The sequence below is a fragment of the Palaemon carinicauda genome, chromosome 24 (assembly GCF_036898095.1).
Source record: "Palaemon carinicauda isolate YSFRI2023 chromosome 24, ASM3689809v2, whole genome shotgun sequence".
NCBI classification, from domain to species: domain Eukaryota; kingdom Metazoa; phylum Arthropoda; class Malacostraca; order Decapoda; family Palaemonidae; genus Palaemon; species Palaemon carinicauda.
In genome coordinates, this window is record NC_090748.1 from 75,326,304 (window position 1) to 75,342,957 (window position 16,654).

Below are 16,654 nucleotides of genomic sequence, written 5' to 3' on the forward strand. Positions count from 1 at the left end.
ACCTGCACAGGTTGAAGCCAGCTTGCAGAGGGACCAATGGCACTGTACCCCAAGGGAAGGGAAGATGAAAAAAGGAAAATGCCAGACATACTCTCCTTCATCCAAGACTTAACCCGTGTAACCAATGCCCTCAACCCTCTGCTTCTTGTTCAAAAAGGAGCCTGATGTACTCTTAAACCACTTGTTGAGCAGCCACTACAGGACCGATAGTAAATGTATCGAGCCTCCTCAGGGTCACGTCTTTTAGATAGTGAGCTGTGAGCGTAGTTTGACGTTTCCACAAACACTTGTAATATCTGCAACACGGAAAAGTTGCACTTGAATGCCAGGGGCATACTGATGCCCCTGACATCATGGGCTCTAGGTCTTCGAGCCGGAGGAGGATTGGGGTTTAGAGCTCTTTCAATGAGTTGGCGTATCCAAGATGAAGTAGTATTTTTTTCAATCCTCCTCTTTACCCTGCCAGAACTATCAAAAAGAGATGCTAGTCTGGGCCATATTGCTGCAGTGCGTTTAAGATAATATCTCAAACTCCACACTGAGCATAGTAACAGTTAATCTGGGTCATTGGTTACAAAACGTAGACTTATAATCTGAAAGGACCCGAATCTAGGGTCCAGTACCCCTCGATTTTGAGTTGTTGCAATAAACTCAGGGAGGCCATGAAGTTCACCAACTCGCTTTGACGAGGCTAAAGCGAGCAGTTACGTCATCTTCAAAGTGAGATTTTGATCAGTTGCATGGCATAATGGTTCATAAAACACGAACCACGTTCCAAGGAGGAGGCCTGATCTCTGACTGAGGGAAAGTGATCTCATAATTACGCACAAGTAGACAAAGCTCCAACGATGAGGAAATATCCACTCCTTTCAGCCTAAAGACAAGGCTTAACGCTAAGCGATAACCTTTCACCGTGGAGACAAAGTTTTTCCTCACGAAGGTATACAAGAAACTCCGCTATTACAGAGATAATGGCATGAGTGGAGAGATATTCCTTCCACGACACCAACCACTAAAGACCGTACACTTAGCCTGGTACACTGAGGCAGAGGACTTTCACAAGTGATTGGACAATCTCAGCAACTTATTGCGAAAAGCCTCTCTGAGAGAGGAGATGCTAGATAGTCTCCAGGCGTGAAGTCAGAGACTGGACAGTCTTGTGAAAGATGTTTGCGTATGGTTGTTCGAGTAGTTCTGGTCATTTAGGGAGTTCTCTCGGTAGATCTACTAGCAGTTGCAGGAGGTCCAGGAACCACTCTGCATGATGCCATAATGGAGCTACCAGGGCCATCATTAGGTTTTTGAATGCTCTGGTCTTGTTGAGCAGTCTTCTCATCGGACAGAACAGGATAAAGGCATACACATCGATATTGTCCCACCATAGTTGAAATGCAACTCACCATAGAATCTGGGAGTCCGGGACTGGAGAACAGTACAGGGGAAGGTTGCTGTTCAGAGATGTTGCGAACTGGTCAACTGTCGGGGTACCCCCACTAAGTCAGGACTTTGTTGGCTATTAGAGGATTTAAAGACCATTCGCAGCCCACTATCCGAGTTGCTCTGCTCAGATTATCTGCGAGCACATTCCTCTTGCCTGGAATGAAGCAAGTCGATAGGGACACCGGATGTTCTTCTGCCCACCTGAGAATCTCTACTACCAGAAGGCATAGAGGCTATGAAAAGGTACCGCCTTATTTGTTTATGTAAGCCACTACTGTGGTGTTGTCGGTCATCAACACCGAGTGACCTGCCAGCAACTAATGGAACTGATGAAGAGCTAAGAGGTTAATATGCTGGTACCTTTCGGACTCTGACCAAAGGCCGGAGATTGTGTGATGCAGCAAGTGGGCCACCATTCTTCTTTTGATGAGTTTGTATAGAGTATCAAGTCCAAAGGAGGAACGAGATCTTGACCTTTGCAAAGGTTCTCGTCTGCTAGCCACCATAGTAGATCAGTTATCTGTTCCCGAGTGATTGCAACTTGTGTGTCTGGCAGATCTGAGTGTTGGTTCAACAGGGACTTTAGCTGCCATTGCAGGATCTTATCCTGAGGAGGCCGTTTGGAACTAGATAAGAGAAGAGAGGTTAGGTGACCTAGGAGACATGACTGCTGATGAGCCGGTAGATTTTCCTGTCTAAGAAAGGGTGAAACCACTTCCCCTAGTCTGTGTACTCTTTCGTCTGACGAGAAGACTTTCTGTTAGACGGTGTCTATGATCCTACTAAGGTATACCAGTCTCTGAGAAGGAAGCAGTGATGACTTCGAGATTTATCAAGATCCCCAGATTGAATGAACAGGACGTGATACCCGATGGCTATCACCTCAATCATTCAGGGATCTGCCCCGTAATGCTATCTCCTCAGCCAAAGGCACTGCAGGCATCCCCTCACAGGTAGTCAGTGATGAAGATTGCCGTTCCTAGCAGGAGCGACCACCTCAGCCACTCCCTCTAGCTCCCTTCTTTCCCAAAAAGGACTTGCCCCCTTTCTGGTCTTTGGACTGAAAGGGATGTTTGGACACCTTAGAAGGCCCATAGGACCTCGAAGTCGAGGGGTTGGAGGTAATCTGCTGACTACGAGAAGACTGGGACAGTCTTCCGTAAGGCTTGGCCGCCATGGCCCTATGGCCCTCTGGAGGAGAGAATCGTTCGACGATTTCCTCCATCTTTCAGCAGCCCTCTCAATCTCCTCGGGAATAAGAAAAAGGAACCTACAAGCGTGGAATTCCTCAAATGTGAATGTGACACTTCCAATTTTGGCACCTGCCTGTGGAACTTTACTATGATGGTGTCCCTCCTTTTGAGGATCGCATTCACCTACAAGTTGACAACATGGTGCGATAAAAACTCAAGAGTTCGGGTACCCGACAATAGGAAAAACTCTAACGACTTCCTTGTGGACTCCTTTGAAAGATCGATGAAACACATTATGTACCCCAGAGACTTCTACCATAGGTCGAGCATGGTGTACTGTACTTCGCGCCTCACTCTATGTTGAGGAACACAACTGACGAATAGGAAGCTCTCAACGCGGAGAGGGTTTGGGTGGGAAGACCCTTCGTTAGAGACTTCCAACGTAGGGTCAAGGGACATGGTGGAATGTGGTTCCTTCTCAATTTCATAGTACTTCCTTTGTAACACAAAAGGAAGTGGTAAAGATTGCGAGGAGGAACCTGCCCTCAAGGAACTGGAAGATCCAGCTACCTGAGAAATGGCTTTCATTCTGGCGGCTGTCAGGCCCTTAGACCAGGGCAAAGCTGCACAAGTCTTGGGGGCCTCTGAGTTTTGAAGATCTCATCAAGAACCATCTTCTTCCCTTCCTGGGTCATGGTACCATGAGTAGACTGGTTGTTAATGGCCCTCATGCAAGAGAGGACCTGCCAGAAGGTATGCTCCAACTCTCTTGTCTCTTGTTCCGAGTAATAGTTCGGACTGGCTGCCCTTGGGAGATATTCATTGTCCTTGTCGATGGCATCGTTTACCTCCAGGCACACATCCAGAGCTTGGAGTAGGTCAGGGTTGTCAACAGGGTTGTGAGATCTCCTAATAGAATCAGAGCTCCTATGCAATAAACTCTAGTCAGACTCTTAAAAGAATTCGTGGAGTAGCCCTGCCTGGAAAAGTCGGGAGCTGTAGCGGTGGAGGAGCCACACCCAAGAACTTCTGTATTGTTGACAAGGAGGCACTAACCCTGGAAGGAAGCTCAGTGCCCTTCGAGGAGTCTTGGGTTTCCTTAGAGAATCCAGGAGGAGGAGAACGTCATCTAGGAGGAACCCTTTAAGCAGCCTGGGATGTCGTAGGAGATAGCCTCTAGGGAAACTAGAGATGCTCTTTCGACAAGCGAAGCGGGCGATCAGGACTAATAGGTACATTGGCGTACTTATCAAGAGGCTCCTTAAACCCTTCTGGGAAGGGTATTGGCCTACCGCTAGAAGGGGTAGAAGCTGGAGACGGAGGTGTTGGAACTGCACTTGCTCGCAATCCCGATACCTCTACTCGTGAATCACTTGGCTTCGAACACCAGGATCTATACTGAAAGATGGAAGCCTTGAAGATTCCTGTTGCTCCAGAGGATAGCCTAGGCCAGACGTGGTAAGCAGTGAGGGCCTCTGAACAAGGACAACCTGAAGCGTTGGGGAGAGTCACATGGGCGAACGCTTTGCTAAGCACCCCAGGTAGCAAAGGGCACTGGAGGTAGCTTAGCTGGACGCCTGTCTGTAGGATGTTCCATACGAGATCGGGTTCGGTCCCAGGTCGTTAAGGAGAGGGACGAGTTGAGGAGCACTTACCTCTTCCTCTTGGCGAGGAACGTCTAGATTGTGATCGTGATCGTGAACGTGTGGCTCACAATCGTGAACAGCATGAACATCTCGAGTGCCTAGCTCGCGAACGTGAACGTTGGCCTCGATATTGTAAACGTTGCCCTCGTGATCGTGACAGCGCTCTCGCGAGTATGAACGTCACCCTCGTGAACGGAGCTTCACCCTCGCGAACGGGAGCGTCCTCCTTGTTATCTATATCGGCGCAATCTACAATGCAAGCGTTCACACCTGGATCTAGACTGTCTTGCTCGTGCTCATGATGATTGCGATCGCGAGACTTTACCTCGCGAAGAGAAACATCTCTTACGAGGTCTCGTGAGCGTGAAGCTCTAGAGCAAGACCAACTTCTAGAAGAAGAGCGTTAAGATAGCCATGACCTGCGATCTTTATGACGATCTAACGATTGTCGCGAGCAACAATCAAAAGAAGTGTGTCCCGGAAGAAGATGGAGAGTCTTGTCCTTACGATCAGCTAGCAGAAGGAGAGCTGGTCTCATGGAGATCATCACCCACAGGCAGAGGATTATTGTGGGGAGAAACAGAAGGCTGAAGATTGGGAGACAACGAGGTCCCAGGAGGGAGAGTGGTACTGTTGTCAGCAGGAGACCGTTGGAGGGCGAACGCGAGCGATTGCCATGTCCACACGTGGAAGGTCCAAACTTCTCCCATTGGGAGGCAAGCCACACCCGACACTCTACACGGACACAGAATGAAGACATGAAGGTACCGCCTGATAAGAAGTTTTTGCATCTCTCTCTCTCTCTCTCTCTCTCTCTCTCTCTCTCTCTCTCTCTCTCTCTCTCTCTCTCTCTCTCTCTCTCTCTTGCATTTTAGAAAATTATGATTATTTAAATAGTTAATTGTACCTCAATAAAATATTTATGTGCTTTTGTTTTAAATTTCGGGTGTATTTTATCAAGCTACGATTGTTTACATTATTTGCCAAGAGATGGCGGTAGTGTGGTTGTCCGGAACCTTAAAATTTGCAGGTTATCGGTACCTACACTATGGTATACAAGAAAACAATGATGCAAACAAGTTTAAAAAAAAGAAAATAAACTTAATTCAATAAACTTGAAATTAAAAACTATCAAAATCAACACTGCCATTCGAACTATTAAAAAGTGTTTAAAAAATTTATCAAGAGATAATCTTCATTGCTTTTGTTTGCACTACTAGCATAGTCATTGTCCTCGGTTTTGTCTAAATTGGTTGAAATGCTTGTGCTGTATACTTAGAAATCCAAAATAAAGTAAATAAAGATGGTTTTATATCATACTTCTGCTAAACACGACCCTAAAACCGAAACTATTGCTTAGTTCACGTTCCATCGCCGATCATAACGAACAAACCAACGCATTTAAACATCTGTGTATAGGTTAGAAATTCAACATAAATGAAATGAGAGCGATTTTATGCCATGTTTTTCTTAAAAACGCCACCTAAAACAAAAAAGTTTTGTTTACGTTTCATCGCCGATCATGACGAACAAACAAACGCATTTACACATGCAAGTAATCATCAATGATACGAAGAGCTTTAGTAAAGATGTTATTATGAATAAAAATTTTGTGCAAGATAAAATATTTATAACCAAAGTGTAGTAACAGGCTGGCCTTGAAATTGCAGTCTGCCCATTACATGGAGTATATGGTAAAAATGCTTTTTTTTTTTAAAGGAAATTTTGGGGTTTGCCGTTTACATGAGGTCATACTTTACATGGTATATGTTTTATTAATAATGCTTCTGAAACGAGAGAGAGAGAGAGAGAGAGAGAGAGAGAGAGAGAGAGAGAGAGAGAGAGAGAGAGAGAGAGATTACTGTATTATCGAGATATTTAAGTTTTTAGTTTATAAAATAAGCTGAATTTCTGTTTAAGAAAGCATAGATAACATACTGCACAAGAGACAACACATAAGTTGCGTCATGCTTCTAGAGTGATGGTATAGGCTACAGTCGTCTGAACACAAACACCGAACATTTACAGTAAGTACAGTTAAGCTGTACTGCAGTAAAATAATATTAATGTACATATATTTCAGTAATATACATTACAGTATTAGTGAGTATTAGGTTACAGTACAGAATTACTAAAAAAGAATACCTTTTGCTATACAGAACAGTAAGGAAGGGAATGACAACTCGGTAAACTTGACCTTAGCACAATAATGTACTGTAACCTTACTGTGTCCAGTACATAATGTACATGTGTGCAAATGTTCTAAACATTGTACATATGATTATAAACTGTTTAGGAAACCAAATTAAAACTATCAGTCAGTATTTACTGTGTTAATCATCAGCTCGGGCACCCACTTGTGGCAAGGGGCATGGACTTATTAGGTCAGGAGCGAGCCCACCCTAGTTGAACATTAATTCGCGAATTTTAGCTTATCGCGGCTGTCTCTGTACCCTAACTATCACAATAATAGAGGTCTGACTGTACTAAGATTACTCACTAACACACCAAAAGGAAATCATTCAGTTTGCCAGATATAGGACGTCATAAAACGTGACGTAAACTCTACAAGAATGACTTCCAAATACAGTATATAAATAAATTTTCTTTTTTCAAGCAAGAAATTAAAGAAAATACTAACTTACCAAGCAAATGTATTTCATTTCCATAATGTAAAAGGAAATATATTTTTTAAGAAAATATTTTCCCTATTAGTGTAGTTTCTTAAGATAAATATCAATCTATTATCAGAGATTAAATAAATCTAACGCAGAGTCAAAGTTACGCCAAGTAGTACTCTTAACAACTGATACATACATATACCAAGGCACTTCCCCCAATTTTGGGGGGTAGCCAACATCAAACAAATAAAACAGAAAAGTGGACCTCTCCTCTCTACGTTCCTCCCAGCCTGACAAGGGACTCAACCGAGTTCGGCTGGTACTGCTAGGGTGCCAGAGCCCACCCTCCCACATTATCCACCACTGATGAAGCTTCATAACGCTGAATCCCCTACTGCTGCTACCTCCGCAGTCATCCAAGGCACCGGAGGAAGAAGAAGGGCCTACCCGAATTGCGTCACAATCGCTCGCCATTCATTCCTATTTCTAGCACGCTCTCTTGCCTCTCTCACATCTATCCTCCTTTCACCCAGAGCTTCCTTCACTCCATCCATCCACCCAAACCTTGGTCTTCCTCTTGTGCTTCTCCCATCAACTCTTTCATTCATCACCTTTTTTAGCAGACAGACATTTTCCATTCTCTCAACATGGCCAAACCACCTCAACACATTCATATCCACTCTAACTGCTAACTCATTACTTACACCCATTCTCACCCTCACTACTTCGTTCCTAACCCTATCTACTCGAGATACACCAGCCATACTCCTTGGACACTTCATCTCAAACACATTCAATTTCTGTCTCTCCGTCACTTTCATTCCCCACAACTCCGATCCATACATCACAGTTGGTACAATCACTTTCTCATATAGAACTCTCTTTACATTCATGCCCAACCCTCTATTTTTTACTACTCCCTTAACTGCCCCCAACCCTTTGCATCCTTCATTCACTCTCTGACGTACATCTGCTTCCACCCACCATTTGCTGCAACAACCGACCCCAAGTACAGTACTTAAACTGATCCACCTCCTCAAGTAACTCTCCATTCAACATGACATTCAACCTCGCATCACCTTCCCTTCTCGTACATCTCTCACACACCCTTCCAAATTCTGTCACTAATCGACCAAGCTTCTCTTCCTCGTCTGCAACCAGTACAGTATCATCTGCAAGCAACAACTGATTTACCTCCCATTCATGGTCATTCTCGTAATCCAGTTTCTATCCTCATCCAAGCACTCGAGCATTTACCTCTCTCACCACTCCATCAACATACAAGTTAAACAACCACGGCGACATCACATATCCCTGTCTCAGCCCCACTCTCACCGGAAACCAATCGCTCACTTCATTTCTTATCCTAACACATGCTTTATTACCTTTGTAGGAACTTTTCACTGCTTGCAACAACCTTCCACCAACTCCATACAACCTCATCACATTCCACATTGCTTCCCTATCAACTCTATCATGCGCTTTCTCCAGATCCATAAATGCGACATAAACCTCCTTATCTTTTGCTAAATATTTCTCGCATATCTGCCTAACTGTAAAAATCTGATTCATACAACCCCTACCTCTTCTAAAACCATCCTGTACTTCCAAGATTGCATTCTCTGTTTTATCCTTAATCCTATTAATCAGTACTCTACCATACACTTTTCCAACAACACTCAACAAACTAATACCCTGTGAATTACAACACTCACACACATCTCCCTTACCCTTATATAGTGGTACAATACACGCACAAACCCAATCTACTGGTACCTTTGACAACACAAAACACATTAAACAATCTCCCAAACCATTCAAGTACAGTCACACCCCCTTCCTTCAACATCTCAGCTCTCACACCATCCATACCAGATGCTTTTCCTACTCTTGTTTCATCTAGTGCTCTCCTCACTTCCTCTCTTGTAATCTCTCTCTCATTCTCATCTCCCATCACCGGCACCTCAACACCTGCAACAGCAATTATATCTGCCTCCATATTATCCTCAACATTCAGTAAACTTTCAAAATACTCCGCCCACTTTTTCCTTGCCTCCTCTCCTTTTAACAACCTTCAATTTCCATCTTTCATTGTCTCTTCAATTCTTGAACCAGCCTTCCTTACTCTCTTCACTTCTTTCCAATCTTCTTTAAGAAGAGTAATAACATTAATATAAATATCTCCTATATAAACTATAAACTGGTAGACGAGAATGACCATGAATGGGAGGTAAATCAGTTGTTGTTTGCGGATGATACTGTACTGGTTGCAGACACAGAAGAGAAGCTTGGCCGATTAGTGACAGAATTTGGAAGAATGTGTGAGAGAAGGAAGTTGAAAGTTAATGTGGGTAAGAGTAAGGTTATGAGATGTACGAGAAGGGAAGGTGGTGCAAGGTTGAATGTCATGTTGAATGGAGAGTTACTTGAGGAAGTGGATCAGTTTAAGTACTTGGGGTCTGATGTTGCAGCAAATGGTGGAGTGGAAGCAGATGTATGTCAGAGAGTGAATGAAGGTTGCTATGTGTTGGGGGGCAGTTAAGGGAGTAGTAAAAAATAGAGGGTTGGGCATGAATGTAAAAAGAGTTCTATATGAGAAAGTGATTGTACCAACTGTGATGTATGGATCAGAGTTGTGGGGAATGAAAGTGAAGGAGAGACAGAAATTGAATGTGTTTGAGATGAAGTGTCTCACGAGTATGGCTGGTGTATCTCGAGTAGATAGGGTTAGGAACGAAGTGGTGAGGGTGAGAACGGGTGTAAGAAATGAGTTAGCAGCTAGAGTGGATATGAATGTGTTGAGGTGGTTTGGCCATGTTGAGAGAATGGAAAATGGCTGTCTGCTAATGAAGGTGATGAATGCAAGAGTTGATGGGAGAAGTACAAGAGGAAGGCCAAGGTTTGGGTGGATGGATGGAGTGAAGGAAGCTCTGGGTGATAGGAGGATAGATGTGAGAGAGGCAAGAGAGCGTGCTAGAAATAGGAATGAATGGCAAGCGATTGTGACGCAGTTCCGGTAGGCCCTTCTGCTGCCTCCGATACCTTAGATGACCGCGGAGGTAGCAGCAGTAGGGGATTCAGCATTATGAAGCTTCATCTGTGGTGGATAATGTGGGAGGGTGGGCTCTGGCACCCTAGCAGTACCAGCTGAACTCGGTTGAGTCCCTTATTAGGCTGGAGTAACGTAAAGAGTAGAGGTCCCCCTTTTTGTTTTGTTTCATTTGTTGATGTCGGCTACCCCCCAAAATTGGAGGAAGTGCCTTGGTATATGTATGTATAAACTATAAAAACTTTAAAAAACAAGAGGAAGATAAATAACATAGAATAGTGTGCCCGAGAGTACCCTCAAGCAAGAGAACTCTAACCCAAGACAGTAAAAGACCATGGTACAGAGGCTATGGCACTACCCAAGACTTAAGAACAATGGTTTGATTTTGGAGTGCCCTTCTCCTATAAGAGCTGCTTACCATAGCTAAAGTGTCTCTTCTACCCTTGTCAAGAGCAAAGAGGCCATTGAACAATTATAGTGAAGAAGAATTGTTTGGTAATCTCAGTGTTGTGAGGTGCATGAGGGCAGAGGAGAATACGTAAAGAATAGGCCTGACTATTCGGTATGTGTGTAGGCAAAGGGAAAATAAACCGTAACCAAAGAGAAGGATCCGATGTAGTATTGTCTGGCCAGTCAAAGGACCCCATAACTCTCTAGCTCAAGTTGAAGGTCGACATCAAGTGTGGTCTGTGAAACGTTGCAATATATAAGGTTTTGTGTCTAAGGAAACTTTAATGGTTTGTGTGTTAAAAAAAAAAAAAATTTATTTACAATATATTGTATTTTTTAGTGTATCCCTCAAGGCCCTCTTTCCAAAAAAATATCTTAATCTGTAATTATTCCTTTCCATGTATTGACAACAGCCCCTACACTCAGTAGGGAGTGTAGGGGAGAGAGAATAAGGGTATTCTCTAGAGAATATAGAATATTGCCTGTTACCAGTCTGTACTAGTCTGTGATGCTGCTCTGTATCCATATAACTTGCCTTGTAACTAGAAGCAATCTCCTGTGTTGCAATATGAGTGTCATAAACATTAATAGTTAACAGGAGCTATTGAAATGGCATATTTGGGCGGAGGCCCAAGGAGTGAATTCATATGTTAGGCGGAGAATGACTGTGTTCGAGTATTGTTATACTGTAGTGGGCCCGCAGAGACCTGCACGGCATCGTATGCGGCCGTACTGTTCAGAATTTAGGACTGTTTAAGTGACTTTGCAGCCCGATGGTGGACGGGAGATTGATGAGGACAGTATTGATTTAGGGAAAATAATATTGCGGGATTCTCCTTTAAGCTTAGCTCTGAAGAAATGTTTTTTTTTTTTTTTGGTTTTAGAAGCTATGTTGAGAATCGTAATATTTCTAAGTATTTCAAATCCTCAGGTTCTGCAGTCATGGTTTTGTTAGGATTCTGAAGTTCCGTTTTGTAACCATGTGGTGATATATCTTGCATGTAGCTTAGTATTTTTTCTCCTGCTTGTACAATATGCAAAAGGGATGCTAATTTTTCCTTTAATTGATTATTCTAATTGATATAATATTATTCCTAATACTTTTTTCAAACAAATATTTTTTGTTTTCATGAATACAGCATCTCATTTCAGTTCCTTACACCAATGTGCTCCCCTTCTCAGCTAATGTTTTTTTCTTAGTTTTTTTAATTATGGTATTCCCTTTCACCTGATGTTCTTATACTTTTACTTATGATCAGTAAGCTAAAGACAGGAAAAGCAAAGGGGTAAGTCAGGTTCTATCTGGGTGCCCTTGCCCAGTATAAATCAAGGGGTGGTGCCCAGTACTCAGGTCTGTTGAACTGTTACTTAGGTGTTTTGGGTATTCCACCGTTGTATGTTTGTTGTGTAGTGAACGACGGGTTGTGGTCGGCATTCGGATAGTAGGCAGTTTGGGTGCTACCTTTGGCCACAGTCCGCAAACCACTACAACGTAGCCAAAGCTCATTCCTGGGTTCCCCAGGAAGGAGTTACCTGGAGTACTCCAAGGAGTTCTAGTCAGCAACTGCTCTGAAGAGGACGAACCTGCATATGACGAAAGCCCGTCGTCAGCGAGATGATCAAGAAAACAGGTGAAGAAGGCGGTAACTGGGCAGGAATAGGAACTTCCCCTGGAACAGGAACATCCGACTTGGCACTCCTTACGTCGGCTAACTTAGCTGAACGAAGTAGTACGATGTCACTAGAGCTAAGGAAACACAAAAAGGAAGGAAAAGAAAAAACCCCCTTGGGAGAACAACCTAACCAGCAGACGGGAAAGGTATCCCCCGAGAGGAACAAGAATCATGCTACAGGCTATGCATTCCCTCTGCCAGCTACCACCGCAGAGTGAAGGAATACGGCGTCGCTAGCGCTATCAAAAAGTGGGATTAGAACAATTTATTTAAAATCAATTTAAAACAACCCACTCGGGAGAACAACCTAACCCGCAGATGGGAAAAGTGTCAACCGAGAGGTTCAGGCACATGATTCAGACTAAGTATTCCCTCTGGCAGCTGGCAACGAAAACGAGGGAGTGTGGCGGCGGCAAAAGAAGAGGAGCAAAACCGAAGTCAAGCTCTGTGTAGAACACTTCCCTCCAACGAACTTGCAGGAAGCGAGTGATATCTACAGTACTTCAGAATGTAGGATTATCCTTACGAGGCCGACTCCCCTGCGGCGGAGGCCGGGTCGCTGCACTTAGAGGAGCGGGGGAGGTCACCAGCTTACGACTTGTCCAGTGTTAAAGGGGAAGAGATTGTAAGAGAAGGTTTCTCCACCCTCAAAAAAAGCCACAATACGCTGTCACCAAAACGGCAACATTTGCACTGTATTGATTAAGGAATGCTTATACAGTGATGCCTCAGGATACGAAAGTAATCCGTTCAGGATGCGGTTTCGTATCCTGATATTTTCGTATCCTGAGTCGCGTTTTACATGTAAATAGCCTACAGTAATCCGTTCCAAGCCTTATAAAAAGTCACCTTTTCTTTCATAAACACGCTAAACTGTAGTAATAAACATGCAATGCAGCCATCTCTATCATTCAATAATTAACACAACCGTTAAAAACAGCCTAATCCATTCCAGAAACCACTATGAGATTATTCAATAATGTAGTTATAGCCAAGTTATCCCCCCCAAGCCCAAAGAAAACAGTCCGTTTTCTTTACTACTGTATAAAAGTTACGGTACTGTATGTACGTAAAGCATTTAGATCAGTGAAGGTGTATTGTTACCTGTACATACACCTAAATTAAGGATTGATACCTGTACACTCTGAAAAAAAGGTTACAGTTAATTAGTGTAACAAAAAAGTTGAAACTTACCTTTTGATTGAGATGATGTCCGATAGCGAAGTCGCGGCAGAGGAGGATGGCATAAGGCAGAAAACGTAACAAGTGACAGACTACGTACAGTAATTTACACACTTAACACATTAACACTTAAACTTTACGAAATAAAAAAATGGCAGAAATAATTAACACTTAACATTACGTATGGAAAACTATAAAATGAAAGAAAAAATTACTTTAACACTTAACGGAAACATAAAACTTAAAATTGAATTTTTTTTTTTTTTTTGCTTTTTTATAACTTTACGTTTTTCTTATTTTCTAAATCTCTTCTACTTCTTCATCACTTTCTTTTTTCTGTTTCTTTTCTTTACTTTCACCTTCTACTTCTTCATCACTTTCTTTTTTCTTTTTCTTTTCTTTACTTTGCAGTGTTGAAGCGCACGGTTGGTATAAACTTTTTCTGGATGTTCCTTTTCGACGTACTGTAGTCTGCCATTTTATGGAAACATGTAAGAATTTCTTTGATGTCTGCCGTTTTCAAAGGTGCAACATCCTCCTCATCACCGCTAGAGAACAGCTCTTGAACATCACTCACTTGCATCGTCTCCAACTCCTTCAGGTCGTCCGTCGTCAACTCCTCGTGGTGCTCCTCGATAAGTTCATCTATATCTTCCGCGCTAACTTCCAGCCCCATGGACGTACCAAGATGTACGATGTCAGCCACCTCAGACTGCTGAATTGGTTCAGGATCGTCAACGATCTCGGCTTCGCCTCCAGGCTTCCCGAACCCCTCGAAGTCTCGTGCAGAGACAGCATCAGGCCACAGCTTCCTCCAAGATGAGTTTAGGGTACGCCTCGAAACTTCCTGCCAAGCGAGATCGATGAGTTTGAGGCATATCACGATGTTGAAGTGATCTTTCCAAAATTCACGCAGAGTGAGGTTTGTACTCTCTGTGACTTGGAAACATCTCTTGAAGAGATGCTTCGTGTACAATTTTTTAAAATTAGAAATAACTTGCTGGTCCATGGGCTGGAGGAGAGGGGTGGTGTTAGGCGGTAGATACAGGACCTTTATGAAGGAATACTCGGCCAGAAGATATTCCTCGAGGCCAGGAAGGTGAGCTGGAGCATTGTCCAACACCAGCAGACATTTCATAGGGAGGCGCTTTTCTTCCAAATATTTTCGGACAGTCGGACCGAAGCAGACATTCACCCAATCAATGAACAGTTGCCTCGTTACCCAGGCTTTTGCATTCGCCTTCCACATCACGGGAAGGTTCTCCTTAATGACTTTGTGGGCTTTGAAGGCTCGGGGATTTTCTGAATGGTACACCAGCAGGGGCTTTATCTTGCAGTCCCCACTGACGTTTGCACAAAAAGCAAGGGTAAGCCTGTCCTTCATAGGCTTTTGTCCGGGTAGCCTCTTCTCCTCCGCCGTGATGAACGTCCGACGAGGCATTTTCTTCCAGAAAAGCCCAGTTTCGTCGCAATTGAAAACTTGCTGCGAACTGTAGCCTTCCTGCAGAGTCAACTCGTCGAACGTTTTAACAAAGGCTTCGGCGGCCTTCGTGTCCGAGCTGGCTGCCTCCCCATGCCGTACCACTGAATGGATGCCAGTCCTTTTCTTGAACTTCTCGAACCACCCACGAGAAGCCTTGAACTCTGGGGGTTCCTGCTGGGATGTTCCTTCTCCTGCTCCTTCTTTGGCCTGAGCACGCACGAGATCACCGAAAATGGCGGAGGCCTTCTGGCAAATTGTAGTCTCAGTGATGGTGTCTCCTGAGATCTCTTTGTCCTTGATCCACACAAGAAGCAGCCTCTCCATCTCGTCATGCACGTGGGTTCTCTTGTTGGAGAAAATAGTGACGCCCTTAGAAGGTGTCGCTGCTTTTATGGCCGCCTTCTGCTTCAGGATGGTGCCTATCGTAGATGGATTCCGGCCATAGTCCTTGGCGATCGCACTTAAACGCAGGCCAGACTCGTACTTTTTAACGATTTCAAGTTTCGTCTCCATCGAGAGCATCGTCTTCTTCTTCTTTCCTTCGGCAACATTCTTGGGACCCATGGCTACAGTAATACGTAACGTAACGTTATATACAGTCTATGTATAGTAAACACTAATACAGTACAGTGCACAGTAACGAATGTTTATTAACGATAACACGTGGCGTACGAATGTACTGTATATTAACACTAAGTCAAACAAGCGAAAGCACACAATGTCTGTTAACGATACTGCGGTCGGAACGAAAAGAGAGAGAGAGAGATGAACGCCCGTGCGTAGGCAAGCTGGGATACTTGCCGACCAATAGGAAAGCAGGATCTTATGGCGTCAGCTAGCGTCTGAGTAGGGAGATAACCAATGGGTGAGCGGGAGGCTGTAAGTGAGTCTACCCAAGTTCAAGGTCAGGCGGCGCGCGATTTTAAAAATTACTCTCGGCGAAGAGTTGGGATCTCGTAAGGTTTTCGTATCCTGAAATTTTATCCGTATCCTGGGGCATAAAAATCTTCGAATCACTTTTCGCATCCTGAATTTTTCGTAGGCAGAAACTTTCGTATCCAGAGGTATCACTGTATATCTATATAAAAAAATTACAAGAATTTTTAAATATGTATACTGTATAAAATTACAAGCACAGTAAAAAGAAGATAAAGGCCAGTTAAAAAAGAGAGAGAGAGAGAGAGAGAGAGAGAGAGAGAGAGAGAGAGAGAGAGAGAGAGAGAGAGAGAGAGAGAGAGAGACGAACGTCTACTCTCATCAAGCCAAAACTAAAAATTGGCGAGACAATACAGGTGCGAGTGTGTGAGTGGGGTAGCCAGCTACCACCCTATCCTGGGCTAATTGACAGTAGGGTGGTTACACATCGCCAAAAGCCTTATGACTAGTCTTCCAGCTTTGTCGAACGTATAATCCCTATAAATAGTGAAAGTGTTTGCATTTAGTGTCGGAACAAACGTTTCAGTCTTATTTTTCACTAAGATGATACCCTCAGAGGCATTGCTGTTGATACTTTGACAAACTTAAAAATGGTGGTTGAGCGCAGTAGTGAACTTCTAGCGTTAACTCCAACTGAGATGATGATTCCTTTCTGAGTTGATGATGTAATAATGACACCACCCACAACAGAGGAATTTCACCATTAGAGGCACTGTGTCGAGTTCTATTGACCCTGAATTCAAAGATCTCTCTTATGCCCACAGACTATGTTCTTTGCATCTTGATAGACTGCCCCTAGAACAGGGTATACAATATTATTTTAGTAATTATGTTGTATTGGATTACCTGTTCTAGCCTTTCACAGGAAAGTTCTTGGAGACCACACAACACATTATCTCCAAAAATAAAAAACTTAAATACACTTTTCTCATTCCTGGGCCTTTAAAATCACAGGCATATTAGGATTTCTAAGATTGACTA

At 43.5% G+C, this 16,654-nt stretch overlaps 1 protein-coding gene across 1 annotated transcript in view; it reads right to left on the reverse strand.

The window, feature by feature from the left end:
* Window positions 1-16,654, reverse strand: part of LOC137617871 (FAD-linked sulfhydryl oxidase ALR-like) — an 81,970-nt gene that overhangs the window by 37,723 nt on the left and 27,593 nt on the right. The window lies entirely within an intron of this gene.